The 18815-nt window shown below is 39.9% G+C and overlaps 1 pseudogene; it reads right to left on the bottom strand.

Moving 5' to 3' along the window:
* Positions 1 to 13765: 13765 nt before the first annotated feature.
* The window catches only part of LOC118591889, a 179397-nt pseudogene continuing 174347 nt past the window's right edge, over positions 13766 to 18815 (bottom strand).

Below are 18815 nucleotides of genomic sequence, written 5' to 3'. Positions count from 1 at the left end.
AATAATTTTGTTTTAGATACTTCAATTACTTACACTGTATTATCAAACTTTGGAGTAACAACTTGTGCCTTAAGTCAGGGATGGACACCCATTTTCAATAACACAATTAAAAGAGATAACATTAAGGTGGAAGAGGAAAACAGATTTATTTAGTCCATTTAGCATCAATGGGAAGAGGGACCAAGATATCCAGCTATTCTCACAAACACATTGTGCTGCTTGGATTTGTCAACTTGAGACCAGCTCACATGACCAGTGAAGAGAGAACCACAGTTGAGAACATACCTGTAGATATACTTTGAGGAATTTTTGTGATTAATGAGTGATGTGGGAGGGCCCAGTAAACTACGTATAATGACATTCCTGTGTATTGGTTCTGGGTTATATAAGAAAACAGGCAGGGCAAGAAATAGAGGGAAATCAAATGGGGAGCATTCCTTCATACCTCAGCTTCTCTTTCTGAATTCTGTTCCTGTCCTGATTTCTCTTTGGGGTTAACTATAAACTGTAAAACAAAATGAGACATTTCTTCCTCAGGTTGTTTCTGCTCATGGTCTTTAATATAGAAAGAGAAAGCCAATTAGGATATCACTCTTCTTGGTCCTGAACTGGAATTAAAGATTAAGTAGAAAGCCAGGGAAATAAATATCAAAGCATTTTTCAGTCAACATGGGCTCCTATTTACTGTAGACACATCCTTGCTTGGGCTTCAGGTTCATCCTCTAAGGTGATCTGCCAAGTTAGAACTTTGTTAAATAAATTTCTAGCAAGCAAGTAACCCCTCTGCTGGGCCATTTTCCTTTTCCTTCCATTTGTTCCAAGGGGAATTCTTATTTCCTTGTTGCCGACTTTGATAACCAAATTGAAAGACACATGTGTAGAATGTGCTCCTTTTTTCCATTTTACAACAACTAACTTAAGACTCAGACCATAAGCTGCACTACTACACCAATAATGATGGTGAGCAACATCTAATAGCTCATTCAAACTGATATCATAAAACATTATAAATGTCCCCACCCCAAAAAAGACTCTTCATTGTTCTGTAGGCTAGAAAATTATAGGTAAATTCATTGTCTCTTGAAGGACTTTATCTCTAAGCAAGATTATGGATGTCCTTTAATATATCATGACTCTGGGATCTCCTCAGCTCTCTGCACAGCAGGATTGAAAAGCATGAGAAATTATAGAATTATGAAAGACAAATCTTCACTCTCCCCACCCCCATCAACACACAGTCTGGTTAAAATTTCTTGCCTGATAAAAATCTAGATTTTAGAACAGATGACATTGCTTTTCTCCTAATGATAGAAAAATAACAAATATAACAATATAAAGCAAATAACATTCCTCCTCAAAAAAGGGAGAAAGAAAGAAAGGAAGAAAGGGAGGAAGAGAGAAAGAAAGAGAAAGAAATTAAAGAAGCAACTCTCATCTCAGAGGGAAAAAGAGATACTTTTTTTCTATTAGCCAAATGTGAGTGACCATGCCATGCTTTGGGGACACAGATTCAAATTGCCCAAATTCCATTTTTTAACTCTTTGGTTTGAGTTAGGAGTATTTCAGATCATGATCATGGGGATAGAAACAACTCAGTGCTAGGAAAGTTGCCAGGAATACTCAAGGATGACCCCAGCTTGAAATACCAGTAATAGTGTAGAGGGTGCCTGAACTGAACAGGCTTACCCAAGTAATCAGATTGGTGAATACCCTGTCATCACAGAGATTTTCTCTAATGACTGATAAAAGCAGATGCAGAGATCCACAGCCAAACTCCAGGAAGAGCTCCAGGAGTCCAGTCAAAGAGAGAGAAGAGGGATTCTATGAGCAAGTGCATCAGGATTGTGATGGGGAAACCTGCAGAGATGATCAAACCAAACTAATGGGAACTCATGAAAATTGGATCAATGGCTTGGCTGTGAAGCCTGCATAGGACTGAACTAGGCCTTCTGCATGGTAAGAAAATTGTGTAGCTTGATTTGCTTTGGGGGCCTATGGCAGTATAATCAGAATCCATCCTGGTGCATGAGCAGACTTTTTGCAGCCAACTATTAGATGATGGGACCCCTTGTGCAGCCTAGAGGCAAGGAGAAGGGCTTGGACTTGCTTCTACTGGATGTGCCTCCCCATGGGAGGCCTTGCCGTCTTGTGAGGGGGAGTGGGGTTGGATGGGAGGGGGAGGTTTAGGGAGGGGGAGGCTTGGAGAGAAGGAGGAAGGAAGAGGGGGATCTTTGATTGGTGTGTAAAATGAATGAAAATTTTTTCTTAAGTAAAAGAAAGAAAGGATGAATGAATGAATGAATGAATGAATGAAAGAAAGAAAGAAAGAAAGAAAGATGACCAAGACAACTTGTAAAAGAGCTCTGTTTGGCTCATGGACACAGAATGTCATAGTCAATTATGGCAGAGGGACCAAGCAGGCATTGTGACTAGAGCAAGAAGCTGAGAGCTCATATCATGTATCACAGCACAAATTAAAGCAAGCAAACTGGAAACAGTATGAGTGTTTTAACTCTCAAAGCCCTCATCAAGTGACATACCACTTCCAATATGGATGAACTCCCAAAACCTCTCAAAATAGCATGACCAGCTAGGGACAAAGTGTTTAGATGCATATGCCTATGTAAGATGTTCCAATTCAAACACCAAAGATCTGGCTTTACCTAAGTCAAAGTCCCCAAAATATTAAAAGTGATTGCTGAGCAATCACACCAGTGTGAGCACAGAGTTTGGCTCATTCCTTGCAAATCATAATGCCTGTTCTTTATGATATTTATTAGATTAATTCAAATGAGTCACATAGAGCACAGTATAGAAAATAAGCAGAATTTGTTTCAGAATAACATGAAGTGCTCTTAAGAGTAAGAATATACATCAGCCAAAAGTATTCTTATAGAGGAAACCTCTCACGCTCATTAGGTAAGTGTAGAAAATGGCTAGAGAGACAATTGAACAAACTAACATTTTTAGATAGACATCAAGGTGGAAAGAAAACAAGAGGAAAAGATACAGAGAATTTTATACATTCTACTTTGAAGACATATTTATACTTCATGTGGTATAAAGTAATTTATGTGAACATACTATAAATAGTTTAACATGTACAAGGTGCTAATGGTTTGCTTGTTTGGAGTTAATGTGGCTTCCCAGCCCCATCCCTGTTGGCAATACAAGGCTAATACTGCAAGACACTTAGCAAATACAGCCTTTCATGCAATGCTTGATGCAGATAGCCACAGAAAGAGGGAAGAGTGCAAGAGAAGATAACAATAGAAAGAGACATCACAAATCTAAGAAATATGGCTGATCATCTGACCAGAGGAGCCAGGCTGAGCTCCAGAAGGATTGGCCACTAGCCTCACCCCACCCATCTGCTTCTTATATGAATCTTCTGCCTAGAGATGAGGGGGAAGGCATTTTTTAATATGTGAATCTGCTGTCTTCTCAGATTGCTGGCTCTCTGAATAAAGACCAGCTTAAAGATGCAATTACTATCTCTATACATTGGCTTTTGTGGTGACAGGCAGTAGGAACCCAGCCCTGTTACACTCACAATGCTTGTGAAATTTCAACAGCAAACAGCTTTCCTGAGAAACATTTTCCTGTCTATGTGATTGATCTTCTCTTCGATTAGCTCTTAATGGACAGGATAATGGTATGTCGTTTTTTTAAACCAGAAAGCTTCTGACTAGACAATAATCTCTTGATCTTTTGGGCTTTTAAAATGGTATGGCTCTATGCAGGATTAGAGATACACTCAGATCTCATTCTTCTTACTAGGGTGAATGAGAATTACTGGAAAGAAACTGTGTTTGCAGAAACTGATTGACTGTTTACAACTACAGTGACATGGAGAAGCTGGGAAGATTGTAGGTACAGAGGCTAACTTGGACTACCTTTAGCCCCCACCCTCACCCACAGATATCCATTCCCTATGCCTTTTGACCCCTGTGACAGGAAGAAAATCATGTGACTAATATATAAAAACTTCTTGGAGTCTATTAACTCAGCAGTTGACTAGCTCTTGTCAATCCAAAAGCTAAGAAAAGCATCTGAAGCTTATGGAAACTCTCCTATCTTACTGAAATGGCCAACCTGATATAAATCTATTAAATTTGCTTTGATTTATAGCTGTCTTCATTCTGTAAAACCAGAAATTTCATTAAATTGATTCCATGTTGGAACATGAAATTTAGAGCAACGTAAACTCTATATTCTCAGGATGCAATCATTCAACTTTGGCAAGAGAATGAACATTCTCTAACTCCCTTTAGGGTGAGAGCTGTGCTTTCTGCATTGGCACTAGTAATCAGTATTAGAGTTTCAGTTTCTGGTTTTTGATGTTGCTGGTTAGGAGCAACAGTGATCTTCCTGCCTTCTAAATAATACCTGAATACTTACTTTGCATTTTCATTGACGGAGTCCTCAGAAGGCTGATGGGAAAAGTGAGCCTATGGGAGCTTTATACTTTGAGAGAGTTCTATTGATGAATATCCCATTCTTATCATTCCCAGACAGCGTCTAAACATTACCTACATTGTCAAATATTACCACACTGGTGCTTGGGTTACAAGATGTGAATTTTGGAGACACACAGGCATCAGACTACTACAGTGTCAGACATGTTAAATTGTCTAAGTATGCAAATAAGTCAGTCAGCTGAAAGAAAAATCTAAGCAACACTATTGATTTATTATGCTCCTTCTTTAGAAAATAATACAGCTGCTATCCTGAACTCTTGGGTTGCGTGGTTGAGTGAAATGGCCTCCATAGGCTCATATATTTGCATGCCTAGTCCGTAGATGGCAGGACCAGTTGGATGGAAAGGACAGGGATGTGTAGCTTTATTTGGAGGCATTATGTCACTGGGGTGGGCTTTGAGGTTTCAAAAGCCCACATCATTCCCAATCATGCCTGTATCTCTGCCTTGTGGTTTTGTCTCAAGATGTAAATGATCAGCTATAGCATCAACCATGCCTGCCTGCTGCAATGCTTCCCACCACTATGATTATGGACTCATACTATGAAACTATAAACTTTCAATAAACTTTTACCCATAGGTTGCCTTGGTTGTGGGTGTCTCATAGCAGCAGAAGAAAGGTAACAAAGCCAGATTCTCAAACTCATCACCTCAGAGATTAATGTCCCAGAGGAGAAATTGAGTCAGAATGTCAAGACAAGGAAAAATATGAGAACATGAATATGGAAGAGAGTTCCTTCCCCTGGAATCAACTAGAGTCCATTTACTGATTTAGAATAAAGAATTCACCAACTGAGAATAAAGGATTCCTACACAGATGCCCATATTTGCTTAAGGCCCTTTACTCTTTACAGTTGTAATTATCTCACAGGCTTTATGACATAAAATCTTAATCTCTATAATCATGAGATACTGTGTGATAGATCTAATATTCTTCCTCATATACATCAGATATATCATAACACCCAAACTTGTTATGACTCTATAATACTTACTCTATCATCTTTGTGTCCTACAAAGAGATGCAGTGACTTCTCTGGCTTCAGTCATGGTGGAATGTGCTCCTAGTTTATGATGGCTAAAATCTGACATTTTTAACTACAGAAGACCAGAGTCAAGCTTTCAAAAGTAGTTAAACATTATAGCTTAGGTGTAGATTTAAAATGTACACATATATACACAGGCACAAACACACACCTTCGCACATGTTGGCATTGCCAGGATAAGAGAGAATTGGAGCTTATTACTTTACTTCTATCTAAATAACATGTCACTAACCATCAAACTTGTGTCAAGAAGGTGAGGGTAGATTTGGGTTTTTCCACTTTACAGATCTATCTAATGCTCCCTGAATTCAATCTCTGGGGAATGACATCTTGTCCTAGGAAGTGGATATGTCTTTGTTGTCCCTCCATCTCATGACATCAGTCTTCCCTGTAGAAGTCTTCCAGATTCATCACCAGCCTCTTCCTAAGTGCAGCACTTATTAAGTCTTCTGTCACAGTCAAGGTCTGAGAAAAGTGCAAAAGATGTTGGCTCATAAGGAAGGAAGCACTGTAGCCTTGAACAAGGCTGAATAGCAATTAACAAGTAACTTCAAACTTACTCAGATAGCTCCAGGATGTCAGAAGTATCCTAGAAACAGTGTTATAACTTCCTGTGCTTAATTGTGAAGGTAGAAATGTCAGAAAACAGATTGGTACTGAGAAACCCATGTAAGGAGAGACATGTAAGGAGCTGTGCAAAAGTCTGTGGATGCATGTATAGCATGTAATGACACATTCCATGTGTGCATTTGAAGGCCAGCTGTTCTTTATAATATTTGCTCCCAAGGATGACTGGAATTCTATCTCCTGGATGCATAACAATGTTCAGCAGATTATTTCTTACTTGTAAAACATTACTTTGGAAGTTAAGGCAATACACAGTTTTACCAGCAGCGTATCTCTTTTCACCAATATTTTCATTGATTCTATCCTCACCACACATTTGCAAAATTTCCCCAATGCTCTGGAATACATAATGCAAGCCCTACAAATCAAGAAAATGCATAGTATTAAGAAATAGCAAGTATATCCTTGTTTTTGGTACTTAGAATAAACACTGAAGATTAAAGAAATAATGAATTTTCTGTCTTGGATATTTTAAAAAATGACTATCATAAAATTAAGTTAACTTAGTGAGGGTTTATAAGTATTGACTTTTTATATGCAAATATTTATATTTATACATATTTATATGTTTTTATATATTAACTCACTTTGTTTATTTGTCAGCTTGAATACCTTGCATCATATTAAATCTATTCTTATTATGGTGATATTCTGTACTATTAAAGTTTGGGGATTTTTCTTAAAGTCTTAAGAAGTTATTAAAGTTTTAAAGGTCAATGCAGCACTTAACTGACAGAACAAATATAAAAAATATATTTGAGTCATGAAATATGTCTTAAAAATAAATATTCTCATATATGACTAGTACAGAATGAATTGTTACAAATAATTTAATAAATTTTAAGTAACCTGAGCAGACAATTCACATCAATTATTCTGAAAAGGAAATACCCTGACCCTTTATGTAAGCATATTCAAATGGAAATGATGAGAGATCATATCTGTAGACTTATCATGCTTCATTTCCTAGGAAAGACTGAAAATTGTGGTATTATATTCAAGTTAAACAGATTTTGTTTTAATTTGCGGTTCATACACAGAATTGATAGTCATCAAATTAAAGTCATAAATTCAAAGAACTGTAGAGGTTAAAGAATTCTTTTTTCTTTTCTTTTCTTTCTTTTTTTTTAGAAATAACTTAATTGAATACATTTATTTGCTCAAAAGTAAAGGCAAGAAGGCTAAAAATGTCTTACTGGTTTATGTAGTAATTCAATGATGAGAATCCAGGAATTTTCTTACAAACCTTTCGGTTCTTTACTACATTGGATCTTATTTTTGTTTTTGTTTTTGTTTGACAAACAGATGTAGACTGAAAGAATAAAACCAAATAAACTGTGTGTTTCAAATCAGTCTTTAAATACACACACACACACACACACACACACACACACACACAAATAAACCAGAAAATGTGAAAAAAAACGTGATATAGAATTACAAGTATTGATGGTATGTGTATTAAAATACACATTATCTTGAATTTCATTTAATCTCACTTTTAATTTGTAGTTTATAGTTTTGATTCACTAATATACACTAGTCATGTGTGCTGTGAGATGTTTTGTATAATAAATGTGCTGCTCTGATTGGTCAATAAATAAAACACTGATTGGCCAGTAGCCAGGCAGGAATAGCAGAGAGGGACTAACAGAGAGGAGAATTAAGAGAACAGGAAGGTAGACAGCGAGACATTGCCAGTGCTGCCATGACAAGCAAGATGTAAGATACCGGTAAGCCACGAGCCACATGACAAAGTATGGATTAATAGAAATGGGTTAATTAAAGATTTTTTTTTTAAAAAGTAGATAGTGAGAAGCCTGAGCCATTAGGCCAAACAGTTTAAATAATATAAGCTTCTGGGTGTTTATTTTATAAGTGGGCTGTCAAACTGCCAGGGCTTGGGGGGACCTGAAGAGAAAACTCTCTAGCTACACATGTGGAATATACTTTAAGCAAATAAAAACATAAAAAGAACTTGAAAATGCTAGTAATATTGAGAGCTGTGGAAGTTTTAGCAAATGACAATTCAAATATCTGGACCAGAATCCATCATGGCTTCCGAAAGCATTTGTCTGCAGTCCTAACATGGTCCCATTACCCTTTAAAACACATGTGTGAGAAAGTTCAATGCTGTGGTGCAAAAGACGTTTTTGTTCTAGGCAAAACCTGGTAATAACTGTGCTGCAAACCTTATATATGCACAGTAATTTTAAAATTTTGAATTTATAAGTTATTTCTCTAACATCTGAAATGTAAATCTATACCCCGAAAGTGTTTTCCTAAGACTTGGGAGCCATCTTTTTGAAAGGCAGATAATTACATAGCTAGACCCACACTTCCCTCCCACGCCCCATCAACTGCAGTTTAATAAAGGCACAGTTATGGTCTGTGGTCACTTCTGTCACAACCACCTCGACCAGCAAGGAAGACGCAACACCGAGCTCTTCTTTCAGCAGTTTACTCAGGAACCTTGAACAATCTTCTGACCCCGGGGAAAGCCTGCCCACAACCTAAATAGTCCCTGGGTGGCCAAACCCAGTCTGCCACGTGGGCACTGCTGATAGGTCCAGGTTCACGGAAGCAAGCCAGATCCTAGGACCAAGCCAAATATGGAGTTTTTTACTCCCTAGAGCACTCACCATCGGGAAGGTGGGGGCGGAAGCTGGTGCCATCTTATGGGTGCGGCTGTGTGCAGCTCTCTACAGTTCCCCCTTTTTTTATTATAGCAACAGGTAAGAGTAGAGGCCTGATCTCTGTAAGAACGAATCAGGGACAATGTACTGACTCTCACTTAGGCATCAGCCACCAGAGGAGCATCAGACCCCTCCGATACCCTTTTCACAGAGGTGGGACTTGAGGTATCTACCCACATGCAATCAGGCGTGCTCTCCTTAGGATCCAACGTGCAATGGACCCCAAGTGCAGTGCTCAAGCCTTGCATCCTGTGCTAAGGAACTTAGTACTTCATGGTGGCTAGCCATGCCTGGGGGTACTGTCCTGCCTCAGCAGCTGTAAAGGCCTGCTGAATGATCATGGCTGCATTGCGATGCTGGGAAACCTTAATCCGACAAATACACCACAGACAAACTAAGGAGACCAACACCAGAAGGCCCGTCAAGGCTCCCAGACCCACCCACTCCTTGAGATGATTCATGGCATTAGATAGAGATCCACGAAGACAATCCCTCCATCAATCCAGCATCTAACCGGGTCGAGTTCACTGTGACAATAGCCACCCTCAGCTGTTCCATCAGGTTGTCAAACTCTCTGGTCCAATTACAATGCTAAATATCTGTGGAAACAACTTGGCATCATGGCGAACTGGCATCGCTCTCAGGAACACGGACAGTATCCCCCATCTTTTTTCCAGCATTCCCGGCTGCATTGTCACAAGGAAGAGGAGGAGGATCGTCATTTCGACCATCGTGGATTTCCCCATACTGGACTCTTCTAGTGAGACGTTTGGGCACCCACACCGGATCTTGTTGATCCTGAGGGAAAACACAAACCGAACCTCATGCCCATGTCAGCACAAGATCGGGCCCGTGCCAGAGCCCTGTCAACACATCTTTCCATTTTACCATTCCTTTAGCTGTACCATGATGCCTATCTGCTGCGGAATGGCCCTGAGCATCCAAATTGAAAAAATTCATGGTAAATAAAGCAAGAGAAAGTCTTTCCTTTGGGGTATGGCTGTGGCCTATTCCCCCTTTTTGTTTTTGCAGGCATTCTTTTAATGTGCAGTGAGCACGTTCCATAATGTCTTGACCTTGGGGATTGTAGGGCAAGCCATGTACAAGTTGCATCTCCATCTGATGACAAAAGGAGGCAAACTGTTGTCCCATGTAAGCAGGTCCATTGTCAGTCTTAAGTTGATGAGGTTTTCCCCAGGCCGCCCAGGCCTCCAAACAATGGGCAATAACATTGCATGCCTTTTCCCCAGTCAAAGGTGTGGCATGCATGACACCTGAGCAGGTGTCCACAGATTTTATGTGTCCAAATTCAGAGATGTGTGTCACATCCATTTGCCAGACCTTTAGCGGGAGTAGACCCCGGGGATTTACCCCAATACTGGGCAGATGTTGATAAACTACACATTGAGGGCAATCTAGAATCACTTGTCAAGCATCAGCTCGAGAAAGTTGAAACTTTTGTTGTAACGTTTTTGCATTGACGTGAAATGTTTCATGAAAGGTTCTGGCTCTGTCTAAGGCAGAGCTAATGAATATCCATTCCTTTCGAGTCCATTGATCTACTATATCGTTACTTTTGCTCAGGGGCCCTGGCAGGCCTGTATGAGCTCTAATATGTTGGGGATAAAAGCAGGACTTCCTATGCCAAATCAATTGTTGCATTTGTTGAAACAAAATGCAGACCGTACTGGAGCTCTTAACAGGTCCAGTTACTTCCAAAATTTTGAGGGCATTAATAACGTAGGCAGAGTCTGATATCAAATTAAAAGGAAAAGGACAAGCCTTAAAGGCTTCAATCACTATCTTCAATTCTACAATCTGAGGGGAGCCAGGTTGAAATTGGTGTTGTACAGGCTCTTGTGTATCTATCATGTATACGCCACATCCAGTCTTAGATCCATGTGTAAACACATTTAGGGCATTAGGGATGGGCTGCGATGACATTATCCTAGGGAATATCACCAGGTATTCCTTAAAGAACCCTAATAGTGGGTTTTTGGGGTAATGGTTATCCATGCATCCAGTAAAGCTACATTGCAAAATGGCCCAATCATCTAATGTAGCACACAATGTTTGAACTTGACGACTGGTATAAGGCACTATAATGGTAACCAGAGCGACCCCAAAATACTGTAGGCATTGCTGGATTCCAATCATGGCAAGTTTTGCCACGGCAGTAGGGTAATGTTCAATGGATTTAGTTGGCGAAATCTTAGAATAAATCCAGAATAATGGCCCATCCTGCCATAACAACCCAGTGGGCTGGTAATAGGTAAGAAGTATGCACAGGATAATGTCTTTACCTTCTTGTAACCTCTGTAAGAAGGCATCCTGTAACCTCTCTTCCACCTTTTGTAAAGCCTTCCGTGCCTCCTCAGTTAATTGTCTCGGAGAATCTAATACAGAATCCCCATTTAAGATGTTGTAAAGAGGCTTTAAGTCATAATTTGGTAACTTTAAATAACATCTAATCCAATTTATATCTCCTAACAATTTTTGAAAATCATTTAGGGTTCGTAAATTATCTTCTCTGAATTCCACTTTCTGTGGGATGATACATCTCTCATTAACCTTTGCTCCTAAATAATTAATAATTTTGTCCTTTTGTACCTTTTCAGGGGCTATAAACAGCCCCCTCCCTTCAAGCATTTTGACCAGATCTACACAGGCTTGTTCCAGCATTTGTGTTTCTTTTGCTGCTAGTAAAATATCATCCATATAATGTATGCATCTCAGGGTAGGATAATTCTGCCGAAGTGGAGCAATAGTCTCATCTACATAAAGTTGACACATGGTGGGACTATTGGCCATGCCTTGAGGCAAGACCACCCACTCACATCTTTTATCAGGTTCCTCATGATTACAGGAAGGAACAGTGAAGGCAAATCTCTCACTATCTTGAGCCCATAGCGAAATAGAAAAGAAGCAATCTTTAATATTGATGATGATGACAGGCCATGAGGCTGGCAAGGAGGAAAGTAATGGTAAGCCGCGCTGTACAGGGCCCATAACTTGCATCTGATCATTAATGGCCCACAAGTCATGTAATAGGTGCCATTTGCCAGACCTTTTCTTTATTACAAAAATAGGTGTATTCCACGGGGACACTGAAGGCTTAATGTGTCCCAAAGAGAGTTGCTCCTCCACTAGTGCCCTAGCAGCAGTCAGCTTTTCAGAGGAAAGCGGCCACTGAGGAACCCATATGGGCTCCTCTGTCTTCCAAGATATACCTCCCTCAGTGGCCCCTAGGAAAAACCCAGGCCTTGTCTATGGCTCCTTTGTTGTACCCTAATGAGGTCTTTTCTTCTCTGCAGAAATTTCCCTAATCCATAACCTGGGTGATAACCCAAGTTATTCATCATCCTAAATGATGCTGGGGAGCAATCATTACTTAACCTGAAACCCATATCTTTTAAAAGGTCTCTGCCCCACAGGGAAATCGGGAGTTCCAGCACATAGGGCTGCATAGTTCCGGAATGCCCTTCCCCATCTTTCCATTGTAATTGTCTTGCACTTATGTCTGGGGCTTTGGCATATCCCAGGCCTTGTAATGTCTGGGAGGAGATTTGTATGGCCATCCTGACGGCCAATCTTTCTTGGCAATGATGCTCTTGTCTGCCCCTGTGTCCAATAAACCTAAAATCTTTTTGTTATCAACAGTGAGTTCTAACACTGGCCTCTGATCCATATCCAAGGACAGAAACGTTAAGTCTGTCCCTGTGGATCTGAAACTGCCTTCCCCTCTTTCTTTTGATTGTGCTGCAAAGCAGCCATGTAGGCTAGGCAAGATCAATAACTGGGCAATTTGATCACCCAGGGAAATCACCGAGATTCCTCTCAGAGACTCAACCATGATTTTTACAATTCCGGTATAATCTGGATCAATCACCCCGGGGTGAACTCGGAGGCCTCGTAGGGTTGTGGAGGACCTCCCTATTAATAGGCCCACCATGCCAGGCTCAAGAGGTCCTTTAAAATCGGTGTCCACCAGTTGGCCCCCCATTTGTGGAGTCAGTACGAGTCTGGTGGTGGCACAGAGGTCCAATCCTGCTGAGCCCACAGTGGCTCTCCGAGGTTCTTGGGGTGTCGAATGGTTGGCCATTGCTCCTGGCTCCATTCCCTGTCCTGGTTCTCGACTACCCCATATATTTGTGTGCCCTAAGGGCAGGGGCTCCACTGTCCATTTTTTGGACATGCTCCTGATTGGCCTAGAACCAACGGTTGACTGTTTATGTCCTTCACTGACGGACATTCATTTGCCCAGTGCTTCCCCTTTTTACATCTAGGACACACCCCAGGTTGTGTAGGGCCTTGTCCTTTTTCTGCTTCAGCGGTACTTCCTCTCTCAGGGCACTGTCGCTTTAGATGTCCCATTCTGCCGCTTTTAAAACAAGCACCCGAGCTTCCTTTTCTATTCTGAGTCAGCTAGACTACAGCCACTGCCAGACCAGCATTGGTCGGGGGCCCTCGCAGTTCTCTGCAAAACTTCATTCATGCTTCTAGCCCTTATACGGGGTTATGGCAGCCCTACATTCCTTAGTACATTGCTCATAGACAAGTTGTTCAATAAGAGGCATAGCTGCATCTGGGTCCCCAAAAATTCTGCCGGCGGCCTCAACCATGTGAGCAACAAAGTCTGAGAATGGCTCCATGGGACCCTGCAAAATCTTAGTAAGGTTGCCGCTCACCTCGCCCTTATTAGGCAAGGCCTTCCATGCCTTAATGCCTATCTTATTGATCCGTTCATAGACTTGAACTGGGTACCCCATCTGTTGATTAGCAAATCGGCCCTGACCAAGCAGCATATCTCTGTCCCAAATGGGATTTCCGGCAACCTGATTGGCTGCAGCCTCTTCACTGGCAAACTCAATCAAAAAGGCCTTCCAGTCTAGGTCCTGTCCTGGGCTCAAGCATGCTCATGCAAGCCCACTCCAATCACTGGGTGTCATGCAATGCCTGTTCAATGCCTCCACCTGGGCTACAGTGAAAGAGGCCGTGATCCTGTAGTTCTGCACGAACTCAGCCAGAGATTTTATCACCTTGAAATCTAAGGGCTCCTCGTGTCGGTTTCCTTGTGGATCTTGGAACACTGGGTAAGCCAGACATAATTCCGTTCTGACTGCCTTCCAAACCCCTGGACTGAAGGTGTGCCCTGCACTGCCACCCCCACCCTCCACATAGGGAGGGGAAGCCAAGAGTGTGGCTTGACATGCGGAGGGTGCGCAGCATCCTTCTCTGTCTGGGTCTCCCCTTTTCTTCTTCTTCTCTCTCCCTTTTATCCTCATCTCTTTCATCTGTTCTACAAGTGACCTTATCTCTTCCTCCGAGTCTGTAGACTCCAGACTCTCTATATCAGAAAGGTCAGGGTACAATTTTTCTTTTTCACCCTGTCCCTTCTCACTGCCCACCTTTTCTGATCTCTCCTCCTGTAAAATTTCTAATGCAGCCTGTCCATTCTCCACAGCTTCATTGTATCTCTGGTCTTTTAGGCAGCTTCTCACTAGCTTCCATACTGGTCTGACTCCACTTTTCAATATCCCTTGCTCAGTGGCAAAATCTAAATCCCTGCCCCACTTCTCCCAAGAGGACATCAAGAGACTCCCAGAGACTTCGAACCAGGGTGCAATGGTATCACATTCCTGCAAAAATCTCTCTAGGGTACTTTTCTTAACTTTTAGGTCTTTAGATCTAAGCAGCTCATTAAGAGCGAAAAAAATTGGGTGCGGAGTAGAAGCGCCCATGTCTAAACTTTTCAACCTTTTAGACAATGTTTCACTTTCACTTTTGGCAACCTTTTAGACAATGTTTCACTTTCACTCTCTCTTTGTCTACACAGAAGAGCAAAAACCTCCCCGCTTTTGTCGCGGGTTCCCAATTTACCTGGGATTTCCTTTAACACTGCTTTTGTCGCTGGTTCCCAATTTACCTGGGAACTTACCAGTGCACTGCCCTGACTGCAGAAAGTTCTGAGCCCTCGTTGAAAGTAGTGAAGTTCCCCGTACGGGCCACCACTTGTCATGACCGCCTCCACCAGCAAGGAAGACGCAACACCAAGCTCTTCTTTCAGCAGTTTACTCAGGAACCTTGAACAATCTTCTGACCCCGGGGAAAGCCCACCCACGACCTAAATAGTCCCTGGGTGGCCAACCCCAGCCTGCCACGTGGGCATTGCAGATAGGTCCAGGTTCACGGAAGCAAGCCAAATCCTAGGACTAAGCCAAATATGGAGTTGTTTACTCCCAAAAGCACTCACCATTGGGAAGGTGGGGGCGGAAGCTGGTGCCATCTTATGGGTGCGGCTGTGTGCAGCTCTCTACACACTTCCAATCTCCACCACTGGCTCCTCATGTAAAAAATTAAAGGCTGTTTCTCTTCTCCATGAGCACCCATAATCAAATCCTGGTGAACCCATTAATTCCTTTCCTAGCACATCTGAACCATTCAGTGTCCTCCAGGCTTTGTTTTTAGGAATTCGAGTTGTATTCATCTGCCCATGCTGGACATTTGCCCTACAGCAGTAGTTTTACTAAATTAAGTCATTATTGTCTTTATCAGCTTGCAGCTCAAGCATAACTGACATTTCACAATAGTTGATATATCAAACTGATATATTTGAGTGAGCTCATTTCACTTAATAGTCTTAGGAAGTTATAAAGACCAACACTGTAAGACGATAACATAGAGATGAATTCCTTGTCTCACCCAAAATGCTTACATTCCGTTAAGTACTTGAGATGAAATATTATTAGTCAAAAATGCAAATGTTGAATTGGTTGAGCATAAACAGAGAGCTTCACAAAGTAGCTGAGCAAGAGCTTGAATTTCTAGTCTTCCTGCCTTCACTTTCAAAGTGTCAGTAAACACCTATCTGTCCCCACCTCATTCATATTGCACAGGTAAGTCAGTCATTTCTGTAAACAGTGACCATAACAGAAAAAAAAAAATTAAGGAATGTATTTAAATAGCAATAGCAAATAGTGGAAGAGCCGTTTAATGAAAAATTTAACTTGAAAAAAATATTTGCAACCCTGAGGATAAGAAAACTGAAAAAATAAAAACACGATGTGCAATCTGACTGAAATGAATATGGATTCAGTCAGAGTGAATTGCTTATTCAATACTTATGCAAGCTAAAGATGAATAAATGCAATGTGTACTAAAAATTAACCATATAGAATTAATATGAAAGGATTTGAAATCCAAAAAGAATATATGTTCAATTATTAATTGTTACACAAAATGCAATTGGGTATTTTCTACTAAATTATATTCTTTGTAACATTTTTGTTTGTTTTAAATTGACTCACAGATCAAGAAAAAAATCAGAAAACAAAAGCATCACCTTTTTATCAGTAGAAATCCAAGAAATAGAAGAAATAAGTAAGTTTTAATGATGTTAGCCATTGGTACACAAGATGTTGTAAAAATGAATGCATTAACCCAAGAAGAATAAGGTTGTTTGTATAATTTCCTGTATGCAGATCTCACTGTAACACTTTTTCATGTTCTTTTTTGCATTTTAGGGAACAATAAAATGTATTATGACATTAAACAACATAAATTTTCAGAGAGGCACTGTGTCTTACAGGAGTAACTAACTCTCTTACAGAATAATCAAAATTAACTTAATGTCTGTGGATGTATGAATGAGACTATCCCTAATAGGCTCATATATCTGAGTACTTGTCTTCCACCTCCTGGTACTATTTGAGGAGGTTTAAGTATGTATCTGTGTTGGAGGAAGTATGTCACAGCAGGAAAGCTGGGATAGTTTGAGTACTGGCTTCATTTCTAATTTGCCTTCTTAGCATTGTACTCATAATTGATGGTGTGAGTTCTCTTGGTGTTAGAGTACCCATGATAATTTTATTCCTTGATTCCTAGTCAGGATGGGCCCTTATCCCTCTAGAACCCTAAGCCCAAATAAATTCTTAGTTCTCTGAGCTGCTGATGGTCATGGTTTTTTATCACAGAAAAAGAAATGTAGCTAATACATAATTAGTTAATGATGTCAAATTTTAGCTGGAAGGTGGTCATGCAGGCTATTAATCCCAGCACATGGAAGGCAGAAACCAGTAGGTCTGAGTTTGAGGCCAGCTTGATCTAGAGAGTTAGTTCCAGGATAGCCCAGAAACCTGTCTCAAACAAACAAACAAACAATCAGTTTAAAAAGTAATGTCAAATTTTGTGAAAATTGTGTGCATAGTTCCTATTCTAAATAATCAAGAAAATTAGATCATTGTAATTCATTTATTTATTACCATTGTGTGTATGTGTGTGTGTGTGTGTGTGTGTGTGTGTGCGCACACGCACGTGCATGCATCTATATGTGGAGATCAAAGGGAGATTTTTTGAGACCTGTATAATCTTTTTCTACACTGAATTCTAGGATCAAAATTAGGGTATCAGACTGGCACAAGAATGCTTTAATTAACTGAACATTATGCCAGCCAAAAGTAAATTATATCCTCAGTTAAGTATTTTCATATATATTTAGTTGTAGAATATTGTTGTAAGCATCACAACAGAGTAAAATATCTCTTTACCACATACGTTTTTAAAAAATAACTTTTAATGCTAATAACTTGCTAATTTGCTTGCTGTGGATAATTCTTTACTGTGGGATCAAAGGGAAATGCATTTGGCATAGGTATTAGGGGTAAAAGGGAGTGGAATTTTCATCAACATTTAAATGTTTTAGCTAGATAACAGAGATAAAATGTGTATTTTCTTAGTTATATTGTAATTTAAGTAAGAGCCATGAAGTACCTTGTGATGATAACAGTAGATATTTAGTGAGAAATTACTACAATATTTTATTCCAATCATAAAATCTTAGTTATTAAAGTAATTGAGTATCATTTGAAGTTTGATGATCATTGAGAATCTTAGTATCTCCAGGCTTCATGAAAATAAGAGGCCAGGTTTTCAGTCTGGTTTCATACACCAAATAATTTCCCAACGTTGGGTATTCCAAACATACACTTACTTAAACAATCTATAGAAAAAAATTTCATGTTTGTAATAATTTGTGAGGTATCACTTCATTTTCAAAAATCTTTAAATATACACACTTACAAAAGCAACCACATATTGTTATTTATATTACATCTTCATGGCTATAACTATGCATATAGTTATATAACTATACATATAGTGTTATTTTACATATACTATTATTATTGAGGACTTGTAAACTTTAGTAAACAAGCCTCTAGCTTGTATTATCAAAAACTCTCAGTGGAGTGTCGGGCTCATGCCTGTAATACAGCAAAAGAACTACTATGAATTTAATAAGAATATGGAGTCTTACTGAGATCTAGGTTAGACTAAATTCTAATGGGAGATCTTACTTTTAAAAAAATCTCCCTTTTCAAAAAACAAACAAACAAACTCCCTTTTCAGTTTTTTTTTTTGTTTATTTGTTTGTTTTATTTTATTTATTTATTTTTTTTTTAGGCAGCCGCATCTTTGAAATTATGGATGCAGCTTTCTGTATATTTCTAGGAATGATTGTCTCTCAGCAGATACTCTGTTTCACCGGTTCTTACAATTTTTCTGCCTCCTTTATTGGTCCGTTAGCCTCAGATTCAAAAGTAGTGCTACAGGTAAGTCAGTTGGCGCTAGACACCACAATTATTGATTTTTGCAGTTTGATCAGTTTAGGTTTTCAGGAATAGTCTCCATCTGTCTCAAATGTATGCTTCTTTGTTGATAGGTGAGAGAGAAACTTAACTGTGGCTATAAGCATGAAAACTTAGAAAGTAGATAGAAATTAGGATGGTTCAGAAATGTGGCAGTTGTGGTTTCTCCATCAACATTAATGATCCTTGGGTAATCTAGCTTAGTTTTCATAATCAGACATGATTTCCTTCTTGTAAAGATTGTTTACACCTACTTAGAGACCTGCTGGTTACCACCAAGATATAAGTACCACTAGGGAACCCTTAAGGGTTTTCTTGCCAT

The sequence above is a fragment of the Onychomys torridus genome, chromosome 10, assembly GCF_903995425.1.
Source record: "Onychomys torridus chromosome 10, mOncTor1.1, whole genome shotgun sequence".
NCBI lineage: Eukaryota > Metazoa > Chordata > Mammalia > Rodentia > Cricetidae > Onychomys > Onychomys torridus.
This window is presented reverse-complemented; position numbering and strand designations above follow the sequence as displayed.